General features: G+C 42.7%; 1 long non-coding RNA gene across 3 annotated transcripts in view; it reads left to right on the forward strand.

Moving 5' to 3' along the window:
• Positions 1-465: 465 nt before the first annotated feature.
• The window catches only part of LOC147581482 (uncharacterized), a 131,356-nt gene continuing 111,102 nt past the window's right edge, over positions 466-20,719 (forward strand). The window contains exons 1-4 of one of the 3 annotated variants that reach the window (XR_015249954.1): positions 466-1,123; positions 10,365-10,928; positions 11,517-11,689; positions 12,144-14,118. This is a non-coding gene — a long non-coding RNA (uncharacterized LOC147581482). The remainder of the gene's footprint in view (positions 1,124-10,364; positions 10,929-11,516; positions 11,690-12,143; positions 14,119-20,719) is intronic. The other 2 variants (XR_015249956.1, XR_015249955.1) reach the window with 2 other exon arrangements.

Genomic DNA, 20,719 nt, shown 5'->3' on the forward strand with positions numbered 1-20,719 from the left:
ACTGATTAAATCCCACATTTTACGCCCTGCTTGACTTTTTAAGAGGATGACAGACTACATTTTTTAAGTGCCAACTTTCCTATGATTTGTGCAGCACTTGAAGTTTGGCCATGGAAGAATCTTTGTGAGGGCTATGACTTTCCTTTGCTTGAGTTGGCCAATATGCAGCCACCAAATCCGAGTAAATACAACTGCTTTCTTCAAACAAGCAGGAGCAAATCAGAACCTCGTCTCTTTACCCTTTCTTTCATTTTTTTTTTTTTTTTTTTTTTTTTTTTTTTTAGGTACAAGGGTGAAAAGTCTCCAGCTCTGCAGAACTGCTAACAGGTACATATTTAATAGGAAAGGGCACTGGGCTGGAAGTCAAGGCAACATTCTGCCTGATCAGCAGCCCTCACCTTTGTCCTTGCACCATCCCCTATAAACACCCCAGATCTGCAGGCTCAACTCAGTCTGACATCCTGTCCACATCTCAGTGGGTTTAGCCCAACACTGACATCCTTTTCTGGCCCCTGCCTTGAATGCTCTTGCTTTACCCTCTAAAATGAACCTCATCTTTCACCTGATTATTGAGTTCCTCCACTATTACTTAAACTTGAATATCCATGTTTATCTCTTGCCAACCATATCAGTCCCTGTGGGGCTGAGTTTCTGAGTTTCTAGTGCCAGAGGCTGTCCCAGAGATAGACACCTGTTCCTGAAAATGGTCCAGTTCCTGGGACCTGCTCCCTGCCACCAGGGCACCACTTGCCTGCAGGATCTCTCAACATCATTTCCTCCCAGCTTGTCCTTGGGTTCCAACAGCTGTTGGTTACACCACCTCTTTCTGTAGCCACAACCTTCACAGACCTCATTGTTTCCCAGACTGTACCTGCTTTTAGCAAAGGTCTCTCAATGTGTTCTGTTCAGGTGTCTGTCCCATTTAGGTAGGTATGCTTAGTCCCAGGTTCTGATCCTCATGGTTTGTCCTATCTGACCAGTAACCAGGTCATGCAAGCCACATCCAAGACAGAGGCGTACAGAGAAATTATTTCCAGTCTTGGCTCTTCTACTAATTAGCTGAGTGGCCCCAGGCAAGTCAAGTGACCTCCCTGAGCCTCCTCTCTTAACCTCAGAATGGTAAGTACTAAAGGTGCTAAATGTATGGGGGAGGGTGTGGAATTTTGGTAGATCATCCGGAATTTGAGCACTGTGTGAGCTCCACATTTATACAGTTGGTTTATACAATGAATAAGATGGAACACCACTGTTCTCAATATACAAACTGACACACCAGTGATGGTTAACTTTATATGTCAACTTGACTAGGCTTAGCGATGCTCAGATGGCAGGTTTCTGGGTGTGTCTACAAGTGTGACTCCAGATGACATTAGCACTTGAGTAGGCAGATTCGGTAAAGAAGATTGTCCTCAGTAATGGGCATCATCCAATCTGCTGGGAGCTCTAATAGAACAAAAAGGTGGAAGAACGGCAGATAGGCTCTATTCCTCTCTCTCCCTCTCCCTCTCTCCCTCTCTCTCTCTCTTTCTCACGTGTGTACGCTCTCTTGTTGAGCTGGGAACATCCATCTTCTCCTGCCCTCAAACATTGGTGTTCTTGGTTCTTGGGCCTTTGGACTCAGACTGAGATTTACTCAAATGGCCCCCAGTTCTCAGGCCAATTTTTTGGCCTCCATAACCACACAAGCCAATTCCTATAACAAATCTGTCTCTGTCTCTCTGTGTGGCCCTATCTCTGTCTATCTCTGAGAGTGTTCTATATATGCTTGCAATTCTGGTGTGTCTAGAACAAAGCAAAGAAGCTTGGTTGCCATAGGCTGCCAGCCAAGACAATCTCCAGGGAGTCTGAGGCCCAAGAGAAGCGATAACAGCTATGTGGAGTAGGTTCTCATTACTCTCTGCCCCTGACCCAGTCTTGCCTCAGACTCATTTTCAACAAGGTGCTCCAGGCAGCCAAAATCAATTGATCACAAGATAAAACTTATTTTTCTCCTTCCCTGGAGCAAATCCCACTGTGTATAACCATTGCCCAAGATATATTAACTCACATCAAGTTCCATGCACACTAGAGATACTGTGGAAGAGGGGGCTGGCACTGAAGGACAAGGAACTGACTGACAGTGGCCTGGGGAGAAAATAAGAGGTACTCTTGCCTTTTGTTCAGCTCTCTCCCCAGGGTTGTGTGCTTCTAGGAGCTTCGAGCCTTTTCAGGCTTGACTGACATGTCCCTCTGTTACTTGCACAGCCACATACTGTGTTCTGGATGACAAGGACAAGTCCCCTACCCAACTGTGGTTGAACAAAACTCTACCCTGGACACATTTCAGAGCAAGGAGAGGCGATTCCTCATGAGTGCATCTAAATGACCTATTCTGGACATTCCCAAAATAAAGTCTTTTGAATTGATTTCACTCCTTATACCTGGATAATTTTATAGATTTTATAGACCAGAAGGAGACATAATTTCTTATCTGTAAAAACTAACAAAGTATATTTGTTTATAAATATGTATATCAGTTTCTTTAACCAGCTATCATATTTGTTATTTGTTCTCTGAATCCGAAAAGCTGAGTTTATTTTTCAAAATAAACAACAGCAACAACATAATCCTGCCCATGCCACCAGGGAGCTTGTGGAGGGCTGGGCAGATGGAGGTTTTGGCAGAGTGGGGAGGGCTTCCTGCCTGCTTGTTCACATTAAGTCCTTAGGTCTGTCCTGCCTTAGATGACGTGTGCTAGAAAGAAAACATTTCCATCGTTCACAACAATCTTGTAAGTTAGTTTAGATAAGTGTTATTTTGCAAATGAGGAAATTAGGGCCCAGGGAGATTAAAGGGCCTGTCCAAGATCTCATGATTGGTTATGACTGGAAACAGAGTGCTATCCCCTGACTTTTTCTGCAGTTTTCACTGGGACCCGTAGCCATGACAGTTCTGCTCTGATATGGCTTGTGACTCTTTTCCCCTTTCCATCTCCAGAGATACGTTTCCATGCATGGAACATCAATACACACAAGGGAAACTTCTTGATCACCAGCCAGCCTCAAATGAAACTGTTGTCCTCACTAAGTGATTCTCTAAGGAAACAGATACAGGGCCACAGTCACAGATAATGCAGGAGGGACGTAGGGAGAGTGTTGGAAGAGGTCACTGAGAGAACGGGACCACTGGTTGATGGATGAGCTGAACCTAGGTAATCAGAGGCCTGTCACCCCCTCCCCTGGCATGTTCTGCTTGCCTTCCTCATGCCAGAAACTTCCCCAAGAACATAGCCTTGATGTGGTCTTGAAACCATATGGATGGTAGTGTTGACTGAACCCAGTTAAGGCCTCTCTAGAAACTTTTAAGATCTGGTAGCCGGGTATGGAGATCTACTCTTCCTGTGGGCACCCAAGATAGGCCACGTAAATAAGTTCCCTTGCTTATTAAATCTACCACCTGCCAATCAGGAGTGTTCCACCCCTTTCTCTGGTCTTTCCTTTTCCTGAATGCATGGGGGCTAGTTTGTGAAGAGGCACAATTTGCAACTTTATTTGGATGCCCACAGTGATCACTCTGGAAGTTTTCTTACAGGCTGCTCCATGCCGAGCCACATGGGCAAATCAATGAATGTTTGTACATCTCTGGGTCCAGGTCGGCAAAGAATAAGAACACTCACCTCACAGGGTCATCATGAGGGGGAATTGAGACCATTGTTGTGTAAACACTGGATTTCTATAACAATGTCACCATTATTATCATTAGGGAGGTGGAGTGTGGAATATGGAAATAACAGATGGTTTCTGCTTCCTCTTTGAGAGATTGCAATCGAGGAGGGATATTCACTATGTTCACAAATCAACTGCATTCCTGAAGAACTACATCATTCAAAACGCACGTAATCCAAGGATAATTTTTTTATAATCACAAAATGGGCCAGGAGATAGGTTCTCAGAGTGTACCATCTGTAATAGTAGCATAATTTTGCTTTAATGATGCTCTTTTAAAAAGCCCTAGCAATATCCCTTTTATTTTGTGGTCTTTCCCTAAAATTAACAGCACCAAGGGTCACGGCCACTGCCAGGCCTTCTGCCTCTATCCCATCTGACTTCATTTCATAGTAAGTCACAGCACGTTTTCAGGATTGCTACTTTATAGAAGTTTAGACGGTACTATCATAAGCTAGAAAAGATATCAAACTATGGGAGCAATGCATGTTAAAATAACAGCACTGGTGTCAACAAAATCACTCACAAAAGCCTCTGCCCGAGATTCACACCATGGTTTCCCACGATAATGACCAAGGCCCATGCGGGTTTCCGTTTACCTCTAATGTAAGCGGCCACCAGACAAGGGACTAAATGTGGTTTAAATTTCACTGAGTTGGTGCGCTGGCTCTGTTATGCCATTCCAGACGAATCATACAAATTTGGAGGAACTTTGCACTATTTTGATTTTATTACTATTTTACATAGCATTATTCAAAATTTACATAATTCAAGTATACATGAAGTGGGAGTGCATGGTTTGAATAAGGGCAAATAACATTTAAGGGGCCTCTAAGCCCTGAGAATAAAGGTGGGAACGACTTGATGTAGAGGGAGGCCATTCCCCTAATTGGGGAATACTTTTTGAAGAATGAACATTTTGAATACACTGAATAAAAATACATTTTGAACATGTCTGAATAGAAAATAATTTGGAATGTGTTGAATAGAAGACATAGCCTAATTACTATAATATGTCAATTCTTTTTGTACCACGGGAAATTGCTCAGTTTCAGAATCAATAGTTGTTCTTCTGATGGCTGCACTTTTGAAGGAAGCTGGGATCCTTCCTATTTTCAAAGCCTTTGTATCCCTCAGCAGCATGATAAGCACCCAGGGGCAGGGAAGGAAGCCACCCTCAAAGGTTAAGTTCTGCCCCAAATTCCTGGAATGTTGGTGGGGACAGGGGCAGAATTTCCAAACTCTACTTTGCCAAACACAGGGCACGGATCATACAATATTTCTCAATAACCAAAAGTAACCACCAATATCTACTTGAAAGAAGCTTAAGTGGGAGTTCTATCTTTGGTTGCCAAAGGATACATTGAGTCCTTTTGGGTGTTTGTTTGAATAACAGAATAGATAGTTTAGGTTGCTTAGGAGAACACAATGCATATTTTTATCCTGAATGAATTTTTATCCACAATGAATTTTTATCCTGAATTACCCTTGCTTTAAAACAATAACAAACAGTAACCAAAATTCCTTCTTTGCTTGAATTAGCACACTAATCAGTTAGTCAACAAATATTTATTAAGTTGCTGCAATGGAAACTTTGACTTCCCTGTTTAATAACACTTGATGAATTCTCTCATATCCTGTGAAAGAATAACCCTATCGTCTTAAAACCTGCTTATTTTTCCATTTCATCTTTGGACTAGCCAAAGGTGTTTGTGATTATTGTGCTTTTTGCTTCCCACCACCCCCCACGAAGAGATGGATTATTCAATCCTATGTCTCTTTCCAGTTCTAAATTCTACAACCTTAGGTCAAGAAAGGAAAACTACGTTTCCATGTTATAGAAGACAAACCCACGCGTTAAGATCACCTACCTACCTAGTGCAGTAGTTCCCAAATCTGGATGTGCATCAAAACCACGTGGGGGACATACAGACATGTAATCAAATGGTAGTCAGTGTACCTTAACCCAAAGAATTTCACTTGGGAACTACTGACCTCACTTTACAGGCAAGGAAATTGAAGGCACACGCTTTGCTGCAGAGCTCAGCCAACAGCCCCAGGCCTCCTCCCAGCTCGCAGCCCTGTTTCAGATCCGCTCAAGCCTCTATTACATTCAATAACCTCCAGGATTAAAGAGATAAGTATCTCTCAAAGAAATCTTAAATGGATTTTTAGACATATCAATTTTATTTCTTTCCCTTAGATCTCCACTCTCTAGGAATATATGGGGTCTCAAGTTCCTTGAGGGCAAGAACCTTTCTTAAAAGTGACTGAGAGCACATAATCCTATACGGGGTGCAATTGAAAACAAACCACAAATACTCCATTTCACCCCATTAGTTCAAATTGATCATTGTCAAATCAATCATTCAGCATTCACTGAAGGCTCACTAGGTGCATGGCTCTATGCTAGGCTCTCGGCGGATAGAGGATTCAATTAAAAAATTTTTAAAAAGTGTCCCAAAGAAACTTGCAGTCTAATTGAAGACAGGGCACCAAAACACAGAGAAAGGTAATTAAACCAATTTATGGAATAAGTTCTCTAGGGTGTGTTAGGGCCAGTTGACTGCTGTAACACACAAAACCCCCACTCGTGTAATATAAATTTCTGGTATTTGGGCAGCTTTCCTTCAGCAGGTGATGCAAGAACATGGTATGAGCTATCTGTTGATAGAGATTTAAAATAGTTAGAATCTTAAAGCAAGATTGCTTTATGGTCCTCTCACTGAATCACATTATAAGGTGAGTCTTCTGCTTGGCATTCTCTTCAAGCATTTGGGGACTCAGGGCTGAGTGTCCCATCCAACCTTCATAACTCGTAGGACCTCACCACAGGCGTTCTGGGCATGAACTTCCTCTTGGGTCTTCTCATTCTCTACTTTTATTTTCCCTTTACTCTGATGCCTTGCCTTTTTCCTTCCCTTCCCTTCCTCCTCCCTCTTCTTTTCTTTTCTTTTCTATTCTTTTCTTTTCTTTCTTTTTTTTAGAGAGAGAGTGCAAGTAGGGGAGAGGGACAAAGGGAGAGAGAGAGAGAACCTTAAGCAGGCCCCATGCTCAATGTGGAGCCCAACATGGGGCTTGATCGTACAACCCTGGGATCATGACCTGAACCAAAATCAAGAGTTGGATGCTCACCTGGCTAAGCCACCCTTCTTTCTTTCTTCTTCTTTTTTAAAAATCTTACTGGGATGCCTGGGTGGCTCAGTTGGTTAAGCATCTGGTTTCAGCTCAGGTCATGATCTCACAGTTTGTCAGGCACTGTGCTGATGGCTCAGAGCATGGAGCCTGCTTCAGTCTCCCTTTCTCTCTGCCCCTCCCCCTCCCTCTCTAAAAAAATAAACACTTTAAAAATTTAAATAAAATAAAATAAATAAAATCTTACTAATGTATACATTTTGGAAAGGTAAATATATAAATTTATTAAGTGAAGCCAAACCCAAAAATATAACTGCTGTTATGTCCCTTCAAAGCCTTTTCTGATGAAGTACAAATGCATAAATAAATACATGGAAATAAAATACACTGCCATTACACTAGAATAAGAAATAAAAGGCATCAAAATTGGCAAGGAAGAAGTAAAACTTTCACTATTTTTAGATGACTTGATACTCTATATAGAATACCCTAAAGACTCCACCAAAAACTTACTAGAATTGATAAGTGAATTCAGTAAGGTCGCAGGATACAAAATCCATAAACAGAAATCTGTTGCATTCCTGTACAATAATGAAGGGGCAGAAAGTGAAATTAAGAAAACAATCCCATTTACAATTGTACCAACAAGAATAAAATACCTAAGAATAAACTTAACCAAAAAGGTGAAAGACTTATACTCTGAAAGCTATATATAAAATGTTGATCAAAGACATTGAAGATGACACAAAGAAATGGAAAGATATCCCATGCTCATGGATTGGAATAACAAATATTGTTAAAATGTCCATACTACCCAAAGCAACCTACAGATTTAATGCAATCTCTATCAAAATACCAATAGCATTTTTTAGAGAATTATAACAAATAATATTAAAATTTGTATGGAACTCCCAAAGACCCTGAATAGCCGAAGTAACCTTGAAAAAGAAGAACAAAACTGGAGGTATCACATTCCCAGATTTCAGGATATACTGCAAAGCTGTCGTAATCAAAACAGTAATCAAAAGTAGACACATAGGGACGCCTGGCTGACTCAGTCAGTAGAGCCTGCAACTCCTCATCTCAGGCTTGTGAGTTCAAGCCCCATGTTGGGTATGGAGCCTAGTTAAAAAAAAAAAAAAAAAAGACACATAGGTCAGTAGAACAGACTAGAAAATAAACCCATGATTATATGGTCAATTAATCTATGACAAGGGAGGCAAGAATATGCAATAAGAAAAAGACAGTCTCTTCAACAAATGGTGTTGGGGAAATTGGACAGCTACAGGCAAAAGAATGAAACTGGACCGCTTCCTTACACCACACACAAAAGTAAACTCAAAATGGATTAAAGATCTGTGAGACCTGAAACCATAAAAATCCTAGAATAGAGCACAGGGAGTAACTTCTTTGACACTGGCTGTAGCAACTTTATTCTAGATAGGTCTCCTCAGGCAAGAAAAACAAAAGCAAAAATAAACTACTGGGACTACATCAAAATTAAAAGCTTCTGCACAGCAAAGGAAACCATCAACAAAACAAAAAGGCAACTTACTGAATGGGAGAAGATATTTGCAAATGAGGTATTTGCTAAGGGGTTAGTATCCAAAACATGTAAGTAACTTATATAACTTAACGCCAAAAAACCTGCAGACAATCCAATTAAAAAAGAGGCAGAAGACATGAACAGACATTTCCCCCAAGAAGACCTCCAGATGGCCACTAGGTACATGAAAAGATGTTCCACATCACTCAGGGAGATGCAAATCAAAACCACAATGAGATACCACCTTACACCTGTCAGGATGGCTAAAATAAAAAACACAAGAAACAACTAGGGTTGGCAAAGATGTAGAGAAAAAGGAACCCTCTTGCAGTGTTGGTAGGAATGCACACTAGTGCAGCCACTGTGGAAAACAGGATGGAAGTTCCTCAAAAAATTAAAAATAGAATCACCATATAACCCAGTAATTCCACTACTGGTATTTACACAAAGAATACAAAAACACTAACTTGAAAAGACACACACACACACACACACACACACACACACACACACACACACACAATGGAATATTACTCAGCCATAAAAAAGAATGAAGTCTTGCCATTCACAATGTGGATGGAGCTAGAGGGTTTAACGCTAAGTGAAATAAGTCAGAGAAAGACAAAAACCATATGATTTCACTCATGTGTGGAATTTAAGAAACAAAACAAACAAAATACAAAGAGACAAACAAAAACACCAGACTCTTAGAGAACAAATTGGTGGTTACCAGAGAGTTGGTGGGGGGGAGAATGGGTGAAATAGGTGAAGGGGGATTAAGAGTACACTTATTGTGATGAGTACAGAGTAATCACCATATTGTACACCTGAACCTAATATAACACTGTAAGTTAACTATACTGGAATTAACATTTTTTTTAAAAAGGAGAAAATGCGCTGCCATTGAATTCAAAGAGAAGAATACAGCAACTTCACCAGCCTCTTTGCTGTGTGATGTTTTTTAATCCAAAAGAACCAGTAGGTCAACACAGAATGTTAGGTTCTCTTGCTAGACTGTGTACTGATAGGCTCCTCCCCGTGTATGCAGCCCATGGAACCAGAGGGGACAGAGGTCTTGAAAGGGCTCTCCTTTGTGGCCAAGCAATGGGATCCAGTCTTACCAACAGAACAGCTTTTAACCCAAACAAACAACAATGAAAGTCTTTTTGTGTGTGGGATAGGGAGAGAGAGAGCGATAATTGAGGAAAGCTTTTTTTTTTTTTTTAAGGAGAGCTCATTTTTAAAGATCATGTAATAATAGAAAATTTTTTCACTGCGAGTTTATGTACAGCCATTCTTACCAATGTCATAACTAGATTCCATCCTCCCTGATTCCTGGCAGTAGGTTGGGCAGAGAGTTTAGGGAGCAGGTATTTTCTGAGGATTCTTTTTGGTTCTTCCAAACCCCACCCCCCCATGATCCTGACATAAGCTACCACTCAAGGCCAAGTGTAAGAATGTGACACTGGATAATTCCTCTGGTCAGATGGGTTAGTGCTGGACAGGCCACATGAGAAAACAGAATATATATGTACTATGTACATGTATATATTATATATGCACACACACAGATGTGTATTCAGCTTTCACACACACATATGGGTGCTTTTTCTGATTCCGAAACATATGCTTATTGTAAACTTAAAAGTTAATGAAAAATTTAGAAGAAGAAAAAAAATCATTCCTTACCCCCATTGCCCAGAGTCAAACTACTTTTTTTTTCAAGTTTATTTTGAGAGGCAGAGAGAAAAAGTGAGCGTGAGCAGGGGAGAGGCAGAGAGAGAGAATCCCAAGCAGGCGCACGCTGTCAAGCATGCTGAGACTGATGCGGGACTCGAACTCATGAACCTTGAGAACATAAACTGAGCCGAAATCAAGAGTCAGCCACTTAACCGACTGAGCCACCCAGGCACCCCTCAAACTACATTTTTATACATCTCTATCCTTTCTTTTTTAAGTTTATTTATTTATTTTGACAGAGAGAGGAAGAGAGAGAGAGCGCATGAGCAGGAGCTGGGCAGAGAGAGAGAGAGAGAAAGACTCCCAAGCAGGCTCAGCATTGCCAGTCTGGAGCCCGATGTGGGGCCCGAACTCATGAACCATGAGATCATGACCTGAGCTGAAACCAAGACCCAGATGCTTAACTGACTGAGCCACCCAGACACCCCTACATCTCTATCCTTCATGTATATGTATATGTGTGTGATTTATACCTCACATAACTGGGTTTATACTATATATCCTGTTTATAGTCTGCTTTTTGGATTCAACATTATATCATGAGACTTTTGTCTATCCCACTGAAAAATCTTTACGGATATTATCAGTAAAAGCTGATATGAATGGACCATGATTTCCCCAATCATTTCCTATTACTGAACATTTCAGTTGTTCCCTGTTCGGGTAGAGCAGAAGGGAGAGTCATGTTTCGAATGTGTCGGTTGCCAAGCTTCTGCAGCGTAACCTAAAAGAAAGCATGTGGCTGGATGCCCTGCTCTGATCCCTTTGGGGAGCTGCGAGGGATGGGTCTGCCTTCAAATACTGTGAGTCAGTGGCTCTGTGTTTGGTTGGAACCTGATTTTCAAGAATGTTGTTTCTTACCGTCTCCAGATAGGGCTATGCTGTTTTGCTGGAGCAGGAGACTCCCTCATTCCACAAACCTTGTGTTTAGGAAGAGTGTACATCCTCGTTTACCTGAACGGTCCCAGTTGATGCCAGTTACCCCTGTGCAATTGGTAACAGCATCCCTTCTCACGCTTAAAAGTGTTTGCATTTGGAAAATGCATGATAGGATCCGACACCCCAGCTGCTTTGCTCCTCCAACTTCCTGCCCTGGAGGCGTGTGAGATGGCAATGTGCTCCTGTCCATTGTGGGAACATGGCTTCCATAGAGACTAGGAAGGGCAGCAGGGCCTCTTGGGTCTCCCTAAAACTGTACCCCAAGGACATTATGCCCATGGGGCACATAGACTTTCCATCTTCCACACATCAGATAGCATGTGATAGAAGCATCTCTACTAAAGTTGATGTGGAAACTGATCTGGATCTTATATTTTTTGCATATTGCATGGGATTATATTAAGTCCGGAGTATAAATATGTATCTATTTTATTTGTGTTTTCCTAACACAGCATGACGTGCACAATGGCTATTAGATTAATGCTATGGAGTCACCGTCTTTAACATTGACATCGAAAAACCTGAATACAGCTTGTGATGGTTCGATGCAGAAAATGTTCCTGCCGGAGAGAGCTAACAGAAGGGACAGTTGAACCAGATTGTTGACAATGGCTGCATTTTGAATGTAAGCACGGAAGTGGAATATTTTGTTATTTTTTGTCTGAATAATCTCAACCTGGCATTCACTTTTTAAAAAACAGAAATAGTTCTATTTTTAGCTGATATGAAAGTATCACCAATAACTCCGTCCTCCAAAATAAGCACGGGAAACATTTTGGTTTGTATCTTTCTAGACTATACACCATAAATGCAATTACCAAACAGATGTGAGATGGGAACCCCTCCCCCACCATCTCTTCTGGGGGCTGGGGAGGGGCAGCATTCTCTCTTTCCAACAAGTAGTTGGAAAGCCGGCCACACTTTCTCTCTTGCTGGATGTTCCCTATGCCCGTGTTGCAGTGTGGGACCCTGAGCTACGGTCCCCTCCAGCTGGAGTCTGGGAGGGGTGCTGGGTGGGGGTAGAGGGCTAGGACAAGCCTCCTTTCCCCCTGCCGCCTGACCTTTTCCATTTCCACTAGAGTGGCAAAAAGGAATTACAATGACTTGCCCACCAATGTTCACAGCGGCATTATTCACAACAGACAAAAGGTGGAAACAGCCCTGGTGTCCATCAACAGGAATGGAGAAACAAAATGTGGTCTGTACCTTCAGTGGAATACTACTGATCCTTAATAAGAATGAAGTGCTGATACATTCTAGACCATGGAGGAACCTTGAAGACATTATGCTAAGCGAAAGAAGCCAGACCCAAGAGGACAAATACCATACGATTCTATTTATATGAGGTACCTGAAATCGGCAAATTCGCCGAGACAGTAGAATAGAGGCCCCCGGGGGTGAGGGAAGAGGGAGTGGGGAGTTATTGTTTAGCAGGTACGGAATTTCTGCTTGGGATGGTGAAATAGTTCTGGAAATGGATAGTGGTGATGATGGCACAATATTGTGAATGTACCTCAAGCCACTAAATTCTGGGGGGCGCCTGGGTGGCTCAGTCGGTTGAGCGTCCGACTTCGGCTCAGGTCATGATCTCACGGTTTGTGAGTTCGAGCCCCGCGTCGGGCTCTGTGCTAGCAGCTCGGAGCCTGGAGCCTGCTTCAGATTCTGTGTCTCCCTCTCTCTCTGCCCCTTCCCTGCTCATACTCCGTCTCTCTCTGTCTCTCAAAAATGAATAAACATTAAAAAAAAATTTTTTTTTAAAAAAGCCACTAAATTCTGCACTTAAAGGGAGTAACATGGCATATTTTATGTTATATCTATTTCACTCTAAAAATTTACTTGCGAAAAGAGAATTACAATGTAAGACAGTAAGTGTTAAGATCCTACCTAAAGACAGGCTTCCTTGTGGCCCTCAGGACTTCATCTGCTGTGGGGAGGCACCTGCTAGCCCTCCAAACCAGGCCCATCTCTTCCATCACTACACTTTGCCTTATCCTCAGAGAAGCTGCCCAAAGGATATTGCTTCTTTGTGTGGCTAAAGTTTGAATCAGGTGATTTTGATAAATATTAAACACACTTCTGCTCTCTGCCCCATCTGCCCCTTTGTCCATCCAAATAAACAAAAACAGAACATAATATTAGCAGTAAGGCACATGACAGGTCAAATCCAGACTCACCGGCAAGGAGGAAGGCCTCCATCAACCCCTGACCATTTCTATCACCCAAATCACTGCCACCAGAATGCTGCCTTCATAGGCTCGGCCCGACAGAATTTGTCCTTTACATTTACCTCGCTGGGTTATCAGGTCATTTCTTTGGGAAAATGAAGTTGTGTTTCTGTTCCTATGTGCGTTTGAACAAACAGCCCAAGGGGAGAAATAAACTATCCTTAAAGGAGGGAAATTGTACATCCTCTGTCAAGCACCTTGAGGACAGACTGCCTTCTGTGGACAACCTGTAACTCCCAATAAGTAGTAAGACACATAAGGAGCAATCAAGTGGACAGATTCCTTCCAACAGGCCACACATGTTTGCTGCCCTTTGGTCTTATCATAGTGTCACAAAGCATGGCTTGCCTCCACACAGGTAAGGAACAGGTTTAACATAGTGAAAGAATCTTCTGGGAACCAACAGTGGCCATGATTGGCAAGAGGGAAGAGCACAGAGGGCCTGATTCCTTCCCAGAATTTCTCATCAACCAAGCTGTGGCTTCCTTGGTGTGTGTAGCTGGCATAAGACCCTGCCCACAGCAGGTCTGGCTAAACTACAGACAGTTTCTAGGAAGCCCCGGGAACAGTCATCGTGTTGATTTCTCAGATCCCCAGGCCAATGCCAACGTGGGGCCTCTCCTCTCTGGCTTCTGACACTAGAATGACAGCCAGGGCCCGGAGGCTGGCCAGAGGAATAGGCAGTGAATGCAGGTGATATAAGCCCATTCACACTGAGCCCATTTGGCAAGCACATCAGGGTCCATTCCATCCCACCTTTGGGGCGCCTGGGTGGCTCAGTCGGTTAAGCGTCCGACTTCTGCTCAGGTCATGATCTCACAGTTCGTGAGTTTGAGCCCCGCATCGGGCTCTGTGCTGACAGCTCAGAGCCTAGATGGAGCCTGCTTCAGATTCTGTGTCTCCCTCTCTCTCTGCCCCTCCCCCGCTCATGCTCTCTCTCTCTCTCTCTCTCTCTCTCCTTCAAAAATAAGTAAAAACATTAAAAAAAAAAAAAGACCCCCACCTTTGATTTGGGCTTAAGAGAGAGCATGATTTTCATCTGTGTTTCAGCATTGTATCTTTCATAATGACTGGGTTCCCAGATGCTGGTGTCCCAGTGAAGTCGCCCTAATGTCTTAAAAATGTCTTCCTCACTCTAGAGAAGATGAAGACTGTGGTTATAGGAACAGGAAATGTATCAAATGGAAGAGCTACCAGGCATATCCCTGAGAACTGAACAGTGGCATCTCATGGACTAGGTCAATAGTGGCTATAGAACTTAGTCGGTTTCATTTCTTAGAACTGTGCATATGTGTGTGCACGTGTGTGTATACATGCATGTGCGCATGCGTGAGTGTGTAAGGTGCAGCCTGCAAAGATGACTTCTTTCTGCCCCGAGTACCTCAGCTTATCAGTTTACTCAGGGCCACAAGACTATAAGTAGATGGACAGGTGGCAAATTGGATTAAGGGGATGCCTGAGGGATGTTTGTCATTTGAGCAGGAGGCAGATTTCGTGTTTGCTAAACTCTCTTCCAGGGCAGCCTTAGGTAATGGGGCTGTAGGAGTATACCTAGAAGGGCTGAAGGAGAAGTTCTACAGAGAGAGACTGAGCACTGCTGCCACGGGGAATGGAAAGCTGGGAGGAGAGGGTAGGTTTAAGAAGACTTTTGAGGGGCTTTAGTGATTTATGCCCAGAAACTTATATGCCCAGAAACTTCCATGAAAAGCCCACGTGTGTTACACAGTAACAAGGACAGAAACAAGGAGATAGGGGCTATCTCTGACACAGAGAGTCAGGAAAGACTCTACTCAAGAGGCAGCATTCCTACTTTATCTCGAAGGATGGGAGGGAATTTTCTAGAAAGAAAGAGATGGGTGGGGAAGTAGGTCTCAAAAGCAAGCCCATGGACTGATGCTGGTGATTCATTTTTCACTGTGTCTCAGGGGAAACGAGAAAAATAAGGGCAAGGTTGTAAGTCTTTCAGAAAGCTAGATTTATGGAATTTGAAGGAACTTTGGTAGGAGACGATGTCCTTTCTACCTTGGGAGTATTGTCAATTTTCTTTCTTTCATGAAATCAAGGTGCTAATAGTTGGTATTATCATAAGATATCGTCTCTCTTGCTTGGCCCAATACAAACAACACACACATTTCCCACGTTAAAAAAAAAATGAACTGAAATCCCAAGGCCTGACTGAGGGCAGTGCATTCTAGGCTAAGGGAGCAGAGGACGAGAAGACCATCCTGCCCGGACAGGCCAGGGTATATGTGGAGAACAGAGAGGAACCGTGTGTGATGAGGATGGGGATAGAGCAGTGGTGTAGGGTTAGATGGGGGAGGGTCTTTCATAGGGAGCTCAGAATTTATCCTTGAGGAAACAGGAACCAGCAGGGGTTTATAAGTTGAAGACGGAGCTGATTAATTTTCTAGAGAGAGGGGCAGGGAGAGAGAGAAAGAGAGAGAGAGAGAGAGAGAGAGAGAATCCCAAGCAGGCTCCACGCTCAGTGTGGAGACCAATGCAGGGCTCAATCCCATGACCCTGGGATCATGACCTGAGCTGAAATCAAGAGTTGGATGCTCAACTGACTGAGCCACCTAGGTGCCCCTAAATTTGATTTTTTTTTAGGAGGGTTAATTTGGGTTCCAGTAAAACAGATAAACTGAGGAAAAGAGAGATGAGACAAGAAGACCAATGAGGTAATATTCCATGGATAAGATGAGGAGATTTTGACCAGTAGCAGTAGGAATGAGGAAACAGAACAAGATCCCAGAGACTATTCTAAGATAGCATTGGCCTCAAAGACCTTTGGTGGAAGGCTGTAAGGAATCCTTTAGGGAACTATCAACTAACAGAAACAACCAGCAAATTCAAGTTTACCTCCACAAGCTCCTTAACAATTGTATCCACCTCATCATGTCATTGGGAGAGGTCAGTGAATGATAAGCTGTTACTTGGAACCCAGAGGGAGAAACTGGATTATAGTTTAGTCTTATCAAAAGCGTTAGCCAACCCTTGAGGAGCTCTGAAGCTGGGAGAACCTTTCAGAGTTGTCCAGAGTTGGGGTAGAGGGACTAGGTCTTTATACCCTGAGATGGGTCAGTTGCTGGATATGGGCTGCCGCTGTGAAGGCAATATGCCTCACTCAAAGTGGCTTACTTCAGCCAAAAGCAACTCCTGGAGAAGGGCTGAAAATGGCAGCTGTCTGCAGGCGAACACCCAGCAGTGGGAGAAGTGAGTCCTCCACTCTGGAATGGAGAACTAGATAGGACCACAGAGCATCCACCATGATCCAGCCACCAAAGCTCATTTTACATACGCATGGAAAACATAGTAGAAGTGATCAGTGCGTGATAATTTCAAGTATTTAGGTCACTTCCTCACTTTCAAAGCAGAAACAAAAATAAATACAGAATCAGAGAATACAGAATCCTAGAAGCTGGGAGGCATTTTAGGGTTTATCTCCTCTGATTGCACTCTTTACCCATGAAGCAAATTAAACAACAGAGAGGTTTAATGACTGACCCAGGTCACGGCATGAGTCTAGATTTAAATTCAGGTCACTGAACGTCAGTGGCCCTGCCACCATATCACAATAAACCACATTATAACAGGAATGGCGAGTAGATTTCATCTTTTATGCCAACGTTAGTGAATTGGTAGTGTCTGCTGAGATGAATATGTTGGGAAGGATGTTCAAACTAGAGCCTCAGTAGAATAATCTTCCCAGAGACCTATTCTGGGATTCCTATTCTGGGTCCATGACCTAGAGACGAACACAAAAATGACAAGCAAGTTAAAAATGAGATTTATAGAGGAAAATAGACTATTATCCTACAAGAGAAAATGCCAGACTTGGTTTATTTAGAGCTTTAAGGTATCTAGCTGGATTTCCTTATTTCCTCAGATGATGCTTCCTTGAGTTATATTTCCTCTTTCCTCATTTGCAAGGTGAGGGTGTTGGGCCATGTAATAATGGAGGCTTCTTTCAGCTATCCCTCAAGGGCATCCAGAAATCTCTGTTGAGGAGGTGAATGCTCTTGGGACAACTGAGAAGGCTGATGGCATTTCCAGCTCATCCTACATGACTGCATGAAGGTGAACCAGAGCATATATCCTCATTCCTCATAGTGACCAGAGGCTAGGGCTCCAGAGTCAAAGCTCATAGGAATTAAACTTTAAAAAAATTTATTTTTTAATTGTAGTAAAATAGGCATACCGTGTAAGTTAGCATTTTAACCATTTTTAAGTGTACAATTCAGTGGCCAGAAGAACATTCACAATGTTGCTCAACTGTGTCCAGAATGGTTTCATCAGCCCATGCTGGAACTCTGTGCGCATTAAATATTGACCCCCTCCCCATCCTTCCTCCCCCTCATCCCCAGTAACCTCTGTTCTACTTTCTGTGCCCATGAATTTGCCTATTCTAGGTACCTTATTTAAGTGGAATCACATAATATTTGTACTTTTGTGCCTGGCTTATTTCACTTAGGATAATGTTTTCAAGGTTCACCTACATTGTGGCATGTATAAGTAGTTCATTCCTCTTTCAAGCCGAATACCGTCCTATTGTACGTATATGCCACATTTTCTTTATTTTGTTTGGTGTAAATAATGCTGCTGGGGGCATAACACTTTTTGCACCTAGTTCATGCCTAAAACCTTAGAATCCTGACATCACTGGAGATCATGTATTGCTCATGTTAGAGATGAAGAAAAAAAGGCCCAGAAAGACCAACCCTTCACTCATGACAGCCTGAAGAGGAGGCACAAATACCACAAGACAGAAAACTTGAATTCACTACTTGGCAGAATCATGATAAAATGAGTGTACCACTTTTTACAGTCTTTGTTCAGTGTATTTGTGGGAGATGAGGGAGGTGCGATCTTAAAATAATGACTTACTTTACTAGATACCCAGTTCTTAAACCAAGCGGTCCAGTTATCTATTGTTTTATAATAAACCACGCTAAATTTAGCAGCGCACTGTTTTGTTACGCTCACAAATTCTTTGGGTCTGGAATTTAGACAGACTGGGGATTGTCTCTGCTCCACAACAGCTCGTGTCTCAGCTGGAGAGACTCACATAGCCAGGAGCAGCTTGAACAGCTGGCCGCTAGAATCATCTGGAGATATCTGTACTCATATGCCCAAGGTCTGAGCTGGAATGCCTCAAAGGCCGGCTCAGTTAGACTGTTGATGAAGTGCATCTATATCTGACCTCTCCATGTGTACTGAGCCTCCTCACCGCATGATGGGATCAGGGCAATTGTACATCTTACGTGGTAGCTCAAGGCTCTAAAAATGAGTATTCCAGTCAACAAGGCAGAAACAGCATGACTTCTTGTGAGCTAGCCTTGGCAGTCACATATCACTTTCACTGTTCCCAGCTGGTCACTCACAAGCCTGCTCATTTTCAAGGAAGGGGCACAAACCCCACCTTTCATGGGGAAAGTGTCAAAGAATGTGTGGTCTTGATTGAAAACCATTGCACCTGGTGAATATTGCCCCCTTCAAAGTGGACACCAACTGAATTCTGTCTCCTTCAAAGTGGTCCCATTGGGATACCTTGTAATATCCCAATGCTGCCATCGTTGCTTATGGCTTTCTAAGGTGCCCTTTTGGAAACCCATCCAGACTCCACTGAGCATCCTTTTGACTTACTGGTGGTGGTGAATCTTCAAAGGTAGATTCGATTTGGGGGAAACACAGGGATGGAGGTGGATGGATAACTGAACATTTATCAAACATTTTAGTGGCCTACAAGTATGTGCTGGGCACACATCAGTACGTAGTTCGATTTTTAGTTAAAAACAAACTAACAGACTTGAAGTCTGACCAAAAAAACCCTAAACAGATTGACTGTCTTTTATGTCTAGCAATTGCTTGTGAAGGTCCAAAGGAACACATTCAGCACCATTTATATTTGGGGCAATAGTTTCCTCCTATCCCCCACATCTTCCAAGGAAAAGCCATGGATAGGTAAATTCTGGTGTGTTTACTAAAAATATCATCTCCATGATTTTTTAAATCATATTTTCAAGGAGGTAACAGGTTCATTGGACAAGATCCATGACTCCATATGCTTTCTTCTGAATTCACCCAAGTGGTGGAGCTGGGTAAGGGAAAGAAGGGATACATATTCTACTTACACACATGGCACCAGATCAGTTTTGGTCTTATGCTGATGGCTCTGTGAGCTTATTGAACGTGGCCTTGGGCCTTCATGTTTTAGATATGAATGTTGTCAGGGAAGTCTTAAGCATAGAAAGCAGTATTTCTACAGACCTTGGCTCTGGTGTCCTTGCCTCCTGTCTATTTGGAGCCTTGTCCTAGAGGGCTGTTAGGTTGCCAAGGCAACCAGCGGTCCTCTGTGAAGTGTTCCCAGCGTTTCCCATGAATACACAGACAGTTTGTGTCTGTAGTATATCATCTGACTTTTTACATAGCCCAGAGTAGAAACTTAACGGTGCTCAGGTTGGAGAAGGTAATTTCTACCTCACAAACTAAGTGATAGCTTTGAGTCCAGCTTCGTAGGCTGAGCACAGAGGGATAGTAAACCCCACACTTCTTCCCACGAAAGTGACTGAAATGTTTGTGTTTTTCAAGAGAGCCCAAATTGTCTCATATTTTGCATATAACTTGCCCAAAGACCCAGCTCTGTGAGAGGCCTTTTTAATTTGGGAGTCTCTTCAACTACACCCACTAGGACCCCTATTTCTTTCTCTCTCTTAAAGGTCATAGAGTGGCCCAATTAGCGTTCTGAGTATTAGTCCCAAATAAAATAGGGGTCACCAAAAACAAATAAATGGAAGAGTCAAGATGTACGCTTTTCTAAGATGGTGATCTGACCAGCATGTTAGCCTGGGCCCTTGATCTGTCATGGTGCCTCTAGAAAAAGGTGTATCACTGTGATAAGAGTATTGGGCTAAGAATTAGAGTCCTGGTCTTCCCTTATGGCATGGCATTCTCATCTGAACCTCAAGGCACACCATCAACAGGATGGGATTCATAACATTGACTTCACAAGATGGCTTTCAAAGTCCTTTATAATAATTGATGCATTCTACAGATATTTTTTAAAACTTTACAGGTGGAGGAGCACCTGGGTGGCTCAGTCAGTTAAGCGTCCAACTTCAGCTCAGGTCATGATCTCACGGTTCATGGGTTCAAGCCCCACATCAGGCTCTGTGCTGACAGCTCAGAGCCTGGAGCCTACTTCAGATTCTGTGTCTCCCTCTCTCTCTGCCCCTCCCTGGCTCACACTCTGTCTCTGTGTCTCTCTCAAAAATAAATAAACATTAAAAAATAATAATAAATAAAACTTTATAGGTGAAGGAATAGGTGAAGTAGGTGATGAGGATTAAGGAGTATACCCATCGTGATGAACACTGGGTAATGTATGGAATTGTTGAATCACTACATTGTACGCCTGAAACTAATATAACACT

This window comes from Puma concolor, chromosome B1 (assembly GCF_028749965.1).
Source record: "Puma concolor isolate L17-30 chromosome B1, mPumCon1.1.hap2, whole genome shotgun sequence".
Classification (NCBI taxonomy): Eukaryota; Metazoa; Chordata; class Mammalia; order Carnivora; family Felidae; genus Puma; species Puma concolor.